The sequence below is a fragment of the Mauremys mutica genome, chromosome 11 (assembly GCF_020497125.1).
Source record: "Mauremys mutica isolate MM-2020 ecotype Southern chromosome 11, ASM2049712v1, whole genome shotgun sequence".
In the NCBI taxonomy this organism is placed as follows: Eukaryota; Metazoa; Chordata; order Testudines; family Geoemydidae; genus Mauremys; species Mauremys mutica.
In genome coordinates, this window is record NC_059082.1 from 43,159,948 (window position 1) to 43,171,085 (window position 11,138).

The window sequence follows — 11,138 nt, forward strand, 5'->3', positions numbered from 1 at the left end:
ACCTGTTCCAGCTGAGTTATTGTGAACTTTTACAGTTTACCATTGAAAAATTATTTTAGGATGTGGTCCACTTCCCTTTGTAGATAGAACCCGTAAATTCAAAATACTCCATTAAAACACAACCAGAGTGCCATTCCCTATGATGACACCATACTGGCTATCTCACTCCATGATGTAACACTGATGACCACTGTCCTTTCCACTAACGTGCAGTGATAATACGTGCAGCTTGACATTTGTGATTAAGACACTGGACTAGGATTTGGTGTCTGCTTTCAGTTCCCAGCTATAAGAGTACCTGTGCAACCATGGACCATAACTTACTCTGTTTGTCTCCATTTTACAGATGGGGACGAGAATGATACTTTCCCCTCACTATTTAGAATATAAGCTCTTTGGGGCAGGACCTGACTCATTTTGTGTACAGTGTTTATCAGTATTCAGCTCCTGTCTTAACTGGGGCTACTAGGCAAAACTACAGTACAACTAAGAATTGGCACCTTTTATACAAATTCCACGTACACATTACCTTATATGGGGAAAAATGAGATCTGCTGGTGCAAAGCTAAGACAATCAGACCACCAAGGCCTCCCCTAGCATCCTAGAAATTCCACACATGGAACAAGCTCACTATTTTCCAGGGTGTAGGTCTGTGCTGCACCAGCTGCTCTACACTGAGAACTTAAAACATTGACATAGATATATCTATCAGGGGTGTGGATTTTCACCTTGCAATCTAACCTCGGTGTAGACAGTGCTAGGTCAATGGAATAATTCTTCAGTTGACTGACTTACCACCTCGCAGGAGATGGTTCACCTGTCACTGCAGTTAATCCCCTTTTGTTGCTGTAGACTAGAGAGTGTCAGTGCTGGAGTGGCACAGCTGCAATGGCGCACTGGCGCTGCTGTAGCGTGTTAAGTGTAGACATACTCATAGCTCTTTGTATAAGAGGTGTGGTTACACATGACAAAGTTCCTTAGCTACATCATTCCTTTTTAAGGCAAATCTAGTCTTCCATTGTCCTTGTGAATCTCTGAGCCTATGGAATATGTTTTTCATCTAACTCTATGCTTTAATGCAGGGGTTGGCAACCTTTCAGAAGTGGTGTGCCGAGTCTTCGTTTATTCACTCTAATTTAAGGTTTCACATGCCAGTAATACATTTTAACATTTTTAGAAGATCTTCTAGAAGTCTGTAATATATAACTAAACTATTGTATGTAAAGTAAATAAGGTTTTTAAAATGTGTAAGAAACTTCATTTAAAATTAAATTAAAATGCAGAGCCCCCCAGACTGGTGGCTAGGATCCGGGCCGTGTGAGTGCCACTGAAAATCAGCTTGCACATGCCATAGGTTGCCTATCCCTGCTTTAATAGCTATGGCTATTATACTGGCTTGACAAGATGTGGAAATTGAAAGGGCTGCCAATCATCATTCCTGGTCTTCCAACATGAGGAAGTTGTTCTAAAAGACCATTAACAGACCAAAGTAAGTGTTATGTTGAAAGGTATTAATGGCCGCCATCTGATGCCTCTTTGATTCAAATATAATCACAGACCTAGGCCTAGCCTACACTAAAAAGTTAGGCTGACAGAGGTTCTTGCATTGTGCATGTGTCAGCGAGAAACAAATTTGAGTGCAAATGTAAGTGCCGAGTTACAGCGACAAAGTAAAACCACCTCCCTGAATGATGTAAAGACATGCTCAACCTACTGATGTCCATGCTGTGCGAGGGCAGACACTGCGTGACCTGTGTTGACTCAACAATCCTCCAGCAGTTATTCACATTACCCTATTCCCTGCAACAGTGACCGCTCTGGTAGCAACTGTGACCTACAGTGTCCAGGGGCCACGAAGACTGGAAGCCACCCCTTCTTAAAAATACCCTGCATATTTTTGAAATGCCTTTTCCTGATTGCGCAGGTGGCTGAGCACACCTAGCAGATCTTCCTTGTTGTGTGCCGCTGGCAATGCTGGCTCCATGTACTGGATGCATGCTGGCCTGGAGTAGACAGAAGGTATTGGATCTCCTGGGGAGAAGAAGCTGTCAAGCTCAGCTGTGGACCAGCCATAGAAACATGAACATCTATGAAAAGATTGCATGGGAGAAGTCAATGGTGTGTCAAGCATTCCTCCAGGCTCACTGGAAGGAGCAGTTAACTACCTCCTGTTCTTTTTGTATCTGTGTCTGCTAAATACAATTGAGGGACTGCCCCAAGCACAAGACTGGTCAGAGCTAAGTTCTGTGGACTGAGAGGATTTCCCTGATTGTAAACATGGGTTTTGATATTGGCTTTCCAGGCTGTGTGTGTTAGAAAGAGAAAGCCAGAGGAGAGCCTGGAGAAGCAGGTGAATGTTTGATCGTGAGAGGAAACGGAGCTTCTTGGGAACAGAGCTCACTGAAGTTGACAACATCCTTGGTGATTTCTGAGCAAGGAAACTGCCTGCTCTTTCTACTGCATGCAGGGAAACAGGACTTGGTGTACACACATTCTTTATCACTTACATATTGATTTCCCATCCTAAAAGAAACTAACTTGCAAGGCTCCAAATTTGGTTAATTAGGGGCAACAGTAGCATTTGCTAGAAACTAAAATTATACTTGGATGAAACTAAGAGCCCTCTGCACCTAAGGATTGCAAAACTCTCTGGGGTCCCAAAGTCGGGTATAGTATAGAGTTTCTAGAGCAGCTGTGGGCAAACTACAGCCCGTGGGACTGTCCTGCCCGGGGAGCCTAGTCCCAGGCCCCTCCCCCGCTGTCCCCTCTCCCCTGCAGCCGCGTGGGCCGTACTCTGGCCTGCCCCTCCTGCTGGGGAGCGCAGCTGGCTCGAGGGGGGGGGGTGGATAAGGGGGTGGGATCCTGGGGGGCAGTTAGGGGTGGGTTGGATGGGTTGGGGGTACTGAGGGGGGCAGGAAGTGGGAGGGGGCGGATAGGGGGCAGAGGGCATGCGGTTTGGGGAGGCCCAGCCTTCCCTACCCGGCCCTCCATACAGTTGTGCAACCCCGGTGAGGCCTTGGGGCCAAAAAGTTTGCCCACCCCTGTTCCAGAGGCATCTTATCTAAGTGGCTCATTGTAGTGCATTAACCTTTGTGTGGAGTGTTACAGCCTTAGGGTAAAAATTTTTCTTTTCTGTAATGGATATACTAAGATGCTGCTGGGTTATATTCTGCTGTAATGGCAGCCTGTCTTACAGCCCTGTGGGTAACACTACAACAGGTACTAACCATTTCAGAAATCTGGAAAGGCTTAAACCAATGGTTTTCAAACTTTGTATTGGTGACCCCATTCATATAGGAAGTCTTTGTGTGGACCCCCTTATAAATTAAAAAAGAGGGGGGGGTAATTTAATTTAATGGGGCTTGGGGCTGTCCCTAAGGAGCTGACTACTCAATGATCTGCATGTAACCATCTTGCAACCCCTTGAGGGGTTCACGACCCCCAGTTTGAGAACCCCGGGTTAAACTTTAGAACTGTTTGCCAAGGAACCAAGATTCAGTGATGCTTTGTTTTCTGTTTCTTGAAAGGTGTCCAGTGGCATTGGTCACTATTTATTTGAAAGTGCCTCTAAATTTGTGGGACTTTCTTCTGGTGTTTTTTAAAGGCTTAGCTTTATATACTAAGATGTACCACAATGAAATGCTAATAGTCAAAATGTTCCTGATTGCAGATCTGTAAAAATTTCTGTTGAAAATCTGTTCCTATTCTGAGACCATTGATCCTTATCGTATAAAAACAGATGTCAAAATCTGACCTTTTTTAATGCCTTGATTGCCTGCAATCCATATGCAGTTTTTAATTGTCATGATGCAGTAGCAAAGCTTATGAAATCATCTGAGACAGCATATGATTTTCGAGAATGCTTAAGGAGCTTGACAAATCAAGTTGATCTCTAGTTGAGAAATGTTACTAGTGCAGAGGCTGAAGTTAACATTCCTCACTTGGGAATTCATACTGGTATTGTCATTTGTGTATTCAGCATTTTAAGAGCTTGATGAAGCAAAGTTACCTTTTGTGCCTATTAATGGTTAACCTAGAACAGGGGTAGGCAACCTATGGCACGTGTGCGGAAGGCCGCACACGAGCTGATTTTCAGTGGCATTCACACTGCCCGGGTCCTGGCCACCAGTCTGGGGGGGCTCTGCATTTTAATTTAATTTTAAATGAACCTTCTTAAACATTTTAAAAAACCTTATTTACTTTACATACAATAGTAGTTTAGTTATATATTATAGACATAGAAAGAGACTTTCTAAAAACATTAAAATGTATTACTGGCACGTGAAACCTTAAATTAGGGTGAATAAATGAAAACTTGGCACACCACTTCTGAAAGGTTGCCGACCCCTGACCTAGAAGCTTTCCAGAGGGCACTCAAACAACAAAATATAAAGCAGTTGATTAGTTTCTTTCAGTCCATTATTAGGCTACATTAGTGATTGGCTATCTTTTTGTGCCATAACTCTATATATCATTTGTAGAAATATTGAACTGAATTTCAAATCACTGCCCTGATGCGCCATTACCAGCCAGCCTTTTTTCAGTAGGCACTGCAGCAGTCTGGGCCTTTAGGTGGAACTTGGAGGACAGTGATGATGAGCTGATGAGCTCTGGAAAGCCAATTCCAAGCTTAGGAGTGGCATGCCAGAATGCATGGAAATATTTTGAAAGTGACAAAGCAGACAGATGAAACTGACCTCATTAGCAGGGTTGAAAATTAGAACACACAGCAGGTTAGAAGGCTTGTCTGCAGTGCCCCAGCTTGTTGTTCAGTAACTTGCTGCGTGGACACTGCTATGGCGCACTGAAAGTCCCAAAGAGTGGCTTGGCTTGCTTTTAAGTGTAGGGACATTACTAGGTGGCAAGCTTGTGTGCTATAGAGTCACACCTTGTTTTGCTGCAGAGTAACTTGCTGTGTAGACAAGCCCAGAGTTCAGCAGGGCTTTGTAAGTGTTAAGTTCAAACTTGAACTGGGGAGGAAAGAGAAGGAACCAACGGAGGGATTCAAAAGGGGTGACCTGGTCAAAAAGGGAGACAAGGTGTTTGATCTTAATGACTGCATTTTATGTGGACTGGATAAGGTAAAATTGCAGTCAAAGGCCAGTAAGGTGGAGCTTAGAAGAATCCAGATGGGAAATAGGATGTGAACAAGCTTCAGCTTTAGGGATAGAAAGGCTGAATCTTGGTGAGGAAGGATTTGGTTGTGGCTTGAGGGGTTGTGCTAGAGAGGGAGGAGTTTTGTGCAGGTCAGAAGCCTGAGTGACTGATGGTATTCAGTGGCAGAAAATTGGGGTCACAGCATGTTAAGCTTAAACTGGCAGACACACATTTTGGAAAGGGTGTCAGAGGCTGTCAAGTCTGATTCCCCACTCTGGCACTTCGAGTGCAGAAGGTGGGGGCCCTCAAGGACTCTAAAAAATTAATACTGGGCATTCCAGGCTTGTATTAAACTTCCAAGGTTACAGCTTTTCTCTGACCTTGGATAGGTAGATGCTGCCACCACCCTTTGAGAGACCAGAAGGCACACTTGGGAATTCCTTCCTGTGGGGTACCCTCAAGCCCTTACTGGCCATTCCAGGCTTGTATTAAACTTCCAAGGTTACAGCTTTTCTCTGACCTTGGATAGGTAGATGCTGCCACCACCCTTTGAGAGACCAGAAGGCACACTTGGGAATTCCTTCCTGTGGGGTACCCTCAAGCCCTTTCATACACCCCTCCCCCCCCCCCCCAAGAGCTGAAAAGAAAACAAAGGAAATCAGCTGTTGCCACCAGCTAATTAAACAACATGTGCACAAACCTCTTAGGACACAAAAATCCAATCCTGTTCTTAAAAAAGGTAAATGTTATTAAAAACAAAAAGAAAGAAAATACATCTGGAAACTCAGGCTATTGCTAGATTTAAAAAAAAAATCACTTACAAGGATTAAGCATCAAGAATAACATTCTTGATGTCCAGTTTAAAGGTTACAGGTGAAACAAAAGCATTTGGGGTTAGCACAGAGGAGTCCACAAGCCATAAAGAAATAAAAAGAGAGAAACCTGATCGTGTCTTCCTAGACATTTCCTGATCTACTTACATATCTGGGGTTTCAAATGAGTAGTTTCTAGGTATAATACCAATGAATTTTCATACCTGGCCCCAAGCTTCTTACAGCATAACTCTGCCCTGTCTGCTTCTCCCCAAGAACAACAGACAGACAAAAGGGGAGTCTTGTTTCAATTTTAAAAAGTTCTAGTAGTCCCATGGGCTCTTTTGGCCAGGTGCCCACTCACTTTTAAACCCTTTACAGGTAAAGCAATTAGAGAACAGCTACTAAGAGGGATTTTATAGCTACTGGCTCGCTGGGTGTCCATAAAAGGGAGCTCTTTCCCTCCCCACCCCTTTCATTTATATCAGAGGCAGAATGGGTGAAGAGGAGTCCGGGAGTGTAGAGACATTTACAAGTAATCAGTACAGCAATAATAGTTGAACATGTGAGCAGCTGAAACCACCCAGAGATGGTGTAGACTAAGAGGAGAAGGTGGCTACGAGTACAGCTCTGTGTTGCCCAGGGGACAATAGGAGAGATGAAGAGGACCAGCCAGAAGACACTGAATAACCGAGCCTTCAAAAGTAGAAGCAGGAGAAGAGAATAATATCATGGAGACCCAGTTGAGGGTCTTTGAGGGTGGTGAAATCATGCTGTTTGATGCTAAAAAGGCAGAACTACAGAAGAGAACAAATTTGTGGTGGAGGAAGTCCATGTGGTCACTGAAGACTGAGGGCTTGGCTACACTTGCAGATGCAGAGCGCTGGGAGTTAAGCCAGCCTTTGGAGACCGCAGCACGGAAAATGCTGCCATGTGTTTACACTGTCAGCTGCAAGTGCACTAGTGGAGCCACATTAGCAGCTCTTGCAGTGCCACAAAGAGCAGTGCATTGTGGTAGCTATCCCAGTGTGCAAGTGGCTGCAGCATGCTTTTCAAATGGTGGTGGGGTGGTGGTGGAGTGGAGTGTGACAGGGAGTGTGTTTGTGTGTATGTGGGGAGAGACAGTGTGTTTTGGGGGGCAGAGAGTGTCAGCATACTGTCATGTAAGTTCAGACAGCAGCTGACCCCCCTCCCCCACCTCTCTCTCTCTCTCTCACTCTCAACAGCAGCATTCCACAGTAATGGTTTGCTTTGTCCCGGAGCAGATAAGCATGCTGGCTGCCAGAAATGGAGCTTTGAAAGGGGATATCCGCATTCCTGCAGCAGAGTTCAAAACAATGACAAGAGTTGCCACTTGACTTCAGGGGATTATGGGACGTTTCTGGAGGCCAATCACAGCTCAGTAATGCAATTTGTTGTCCATACTGACACCTGGGCATTTCAGCCGGGGCGCAGCAAGTGTTATGCTTTTCATGGAGGTGGATTACCAGGAGCGCTCCAGCTGCAGAGTCCAGACACTCTACATGCTTTGCCAGTGTGGACACCTCAGGAGTTAGGACGCCTGGGGATGATTTAATGCGCTCTAACTTGCAAGTGTAGCCAAGCCCTGAGTCATGCAATAGCAGTTGAATGGTTGGAATTTGGAACTGAGCCAGGATTGGGGTTTATTTTAATAGGGTGGACTTTGTGCTGAAAGAGAAGGGTAAAGAGTCAGGTGGAGGGGAGAGGAGTGGGAGGACTTGACAAGTCTGCAGAGGCGAGGGAGGTGGCAGAAAAGTGACTCTGGTGCATTTGCTGTGAGGGGTAATGTTAAATGAGATAACTTAGCGGTTGGTGAGAGGAAACTCTGATGGAGAAAGGTGCAGGGGCAGTGATTAGCCACGCAGCCTTGTCTTCACTATTTTGGTGAGTGGGGGAGTTGATGGGGTTTGAAAGTCAATTAAGGAAGTGTGGGTAAAATGGGGGAAATTAAGGGATAAGACTGGAAGTCTGGAAGCTGAGCCCATGTGGATTAAGGTGGCAGGCTGACTACAGGGCAGAGCCAGGTGTCAGGTCAGAGGAGGGTAGTTGACAGCTATGGGGGAGGGAAGAGAGGGTGGGTAGTTTGATGCAGTGTTGCTTGGAATAGGGAAGAGATGACGAGTGGGAGAGAAGCATGCCCTCTATATCTGGGAGTAATTATGGGTTATGGGTGAGGAGAAGCCACGAAGAGTGCAGCTGCAGAGAGAACGTGAGATGGGGAAATCCTGGCTTCACTGAGGGCAAGGAGATGTGGGGAGCAAAAATAAAATGTGAATGGTATTGGTTTTTTAGATGAAGCAGGTATTTGAGAATGGGGAAGGGTGAGAATGGAGGTGAGGCTGCAGATTATGGGGTGAGATATACTGGGCTGGCGGCAGGCAAGGGTTGGCTGGTGGTGGAGGGAATGCTGGCTTGAGAGAAATTACACCAAAGGTGGGGGAAGGGGGATTGCAGAAAAGGAGAATATAGGGGTGAGGGTGGATTGGCAGTAGGTGGGAGAGCCTCTTGTGGAGGGGATGATGAGATTGAGGAAGAGCTGACAAAAGGATAGGAGGGAAGGGAAAATGAAGATTAAGATGGTACAAAGGCCATGTCTATATGTACAGTGCTGCTGCCTGTGTGGTGATGACACTCTATGCCGACGAGAGAGAGCTGTTCCATCTGCATAAAACTACCTCCGCAAGTAGTAGGAACTGTGTTAGTGGGACGAGCTCTCCCCTGGATATAGCGCTGTGCACACGAACGCTTATGCTGGCATAATTTATGTTGATTGGGGGTGCTTTATTCACCTCCCTGAGTGACATAAGCGATGCCAGCATAAGCTAAATGACTGCTGATGAAGTGATTTGACAAAGATTAGGCAAAGGATTATTAAGTGGTAGTTATTTAAATTATTGAAGAAGCCCCCTGGACACTCAGTCTGAGTTTGTTGAACAGTTTACATGTTTCAAAGCCATGAGTCCTGGAATTACTCACCTGTAAGGCCCAAGATATTTAACTTTGTTGGTAAACTGAGAGATGCCTGTCTGGGATTTCTATAGACATCCCCTGTAAGAGTAAATGGCCTCTTTCACAATTAGAGCGCTCACAATAGAAGTGTAAAACAAATTGAGCCTTGTTCTGGCGATGTTGTGTTAGTATGAATCAGGCTAAAAGAAGGTGTAAACATACCGAACAACAAGTGCCTGTAATGTTTAAGCTCTAATTCAGTGATGGGGCCGGTTAGGATAGGAGAAGGCTAAAATAGCACAGATAACTAGGTTATTGTTAGTAGGCGGTACTGTAGGTTTCAAGTCAGCTACTAAGTGAATAGAAACAGGTATATAATGTTCAGTGCCTCGTATCAGTTGCCTTCTTTTGTGTAGCAGTATGGGACTTGAGCCATTGCCATCAATACGGAGATTTAAAGCCCTCTACTCACCTAGGTAGGACATTGGAGATTTATTGGGATGTTTTTCTGAGCCGCCCTTGTTGGCATTGGTGCACTTTTATATTGGATATTTGCATCAGTGAGTCCTGACTCCCATGTTTAATTCGCCCACCACATTAATTTAGACCATTCTAGAGAGCTATGGAAGAGTGTGCAACCCAGAGATAGTCCTGGAAATGAGTAGCTTGAGGTCAAGAAGCTTGATAGCTACTCTTAAACTGGACTGTGAATGTGCACAAATGGCTGTGGAAGGGACAGGCTTTATTATATTGCTCAGGCAATTGAGAAGTTATGATAGGTTTTTATACAGGTTGCTATAGGTAAATGAGTTTACCTTTTAGTGATGATGTTGCTAAAATACCCAAGGTATAACATTTCATATCAATATGTGGACCTAGATCAACACTACACAATGCTGACCTGACCTGTACACTAATTTTATAAGACAGATCAGTGACTTGGCAGAGAGAGGATTTTCTACACATGCTCAAAAATGCTTGGCATGCCAATATTGGCAAACCCCCTTTGACTGATTAAATATTTGCAGCATGGGATGACTGCAGCACTAGCTTGATGCTGCTTTATTAAAGGAAGATGTCTGTGGTGGTTGTACATGTGGTTGGCACAGTTGCCAACTTTCACATGGTAAATAAGCACCCTGACTTTCACAATAAAACACAAATCAAGCTAATCCCATTTCAAAACAAGTCAATCCCAAAGAACCCCAACACTCTGTGATTAGATTCCCCCCCCCCATGTGCAGTCTAGGACTGTGGTGGGCCCACTGTGCACCCCTGACTCTCTCTCCCCCCCCTTGTCCCTGCTTGTCTGGAGCCGATCCAGCCCCCCCCCCCCCCCCCAAAAGGGCAACAAGCTGCAATGAGTTACAAGCCAAAAACTAGCCAACAAGCAACTAAGAAGCCAATTAAGCCAAAAACAAGCCCGATTTCTGCGTTTTTCCCTGCAGGTTTGGCATGTCTGGGCTGTTTCAAGCACTTAACTTCCAGTTTTTAAACTGCTTATCTTAAAGAGGCCTGTCTTACACCAGCTTATATAAGATGTCATCGCCAGGTAGAATTTTGCATTCTGTATGCTCAAACACCTACTTTGAAACCAGCCGGCTGCCACTTGCTAATGAATTTAAATACCACCTTTCTTAGAGTGTATGCCAGTGGAATGTACCTGAGCCTGTCATTCAAATACTTGAGCCATTCGAAGAGTTGTAGAGAGGTTCAGGAAGTGTCAGCATTTTTGGGGGTCTCTGCATGGTCAACTCATGTATATGAAGTAGTATGGCAAAAAGCATAGATTGCATGTTCAATCAGAAGTTGTATTAGAAAGGTTTGATCACGTAGAGTCCAAATAAGGCTTAACAGAGGCATGTAGGTTCTATTCCCTGCTGTCAATTTAATCCTTTGATGCAAATTTTAGAAATGCAGAAGCTGCCACATTTAAATAAATGCTGTATAATGGCAATATCCAAGATGAGGAATTTATCAATGCCTTTGTCTTGAGTGGGTGGAGGAGTTTTGCTGGGGAGCTAAGCATGAGCTGAGTTATTATTAAAAGGCTATTTATGTGTACTGAACACTCAGATTGGAACAGCAGGTTGGTGAGAAGCTGATTTCTTCAAATGCGTTTTTGTTTATCATCATCTAAAAGAGTTAAAACTGCCTAGAAAACTTGTCTTGAAATTGAATGCAGTGATCAAATACTGCAAAATGTCACTCAAATGCTGTTTTCAAAAGCCCCATTTTAAATTAATGTTCTCATAATC

General features: G+C 44.6%; 1 protein-coding gene across 2 annotated transcripts in view; it reads left to right on the plus strand.

Moving 5' to 3' along the window:
* ARIH1 (ariadne RBR E3 ubiquitin protein ligase 1) overlaps nucleotides 1-11,138 on the plus strand; it is a 133,992-nt gene that overhangs the window by 28,180 nt on the left and 94,674 nt on the right. The window lies entirely within an intron of this gene.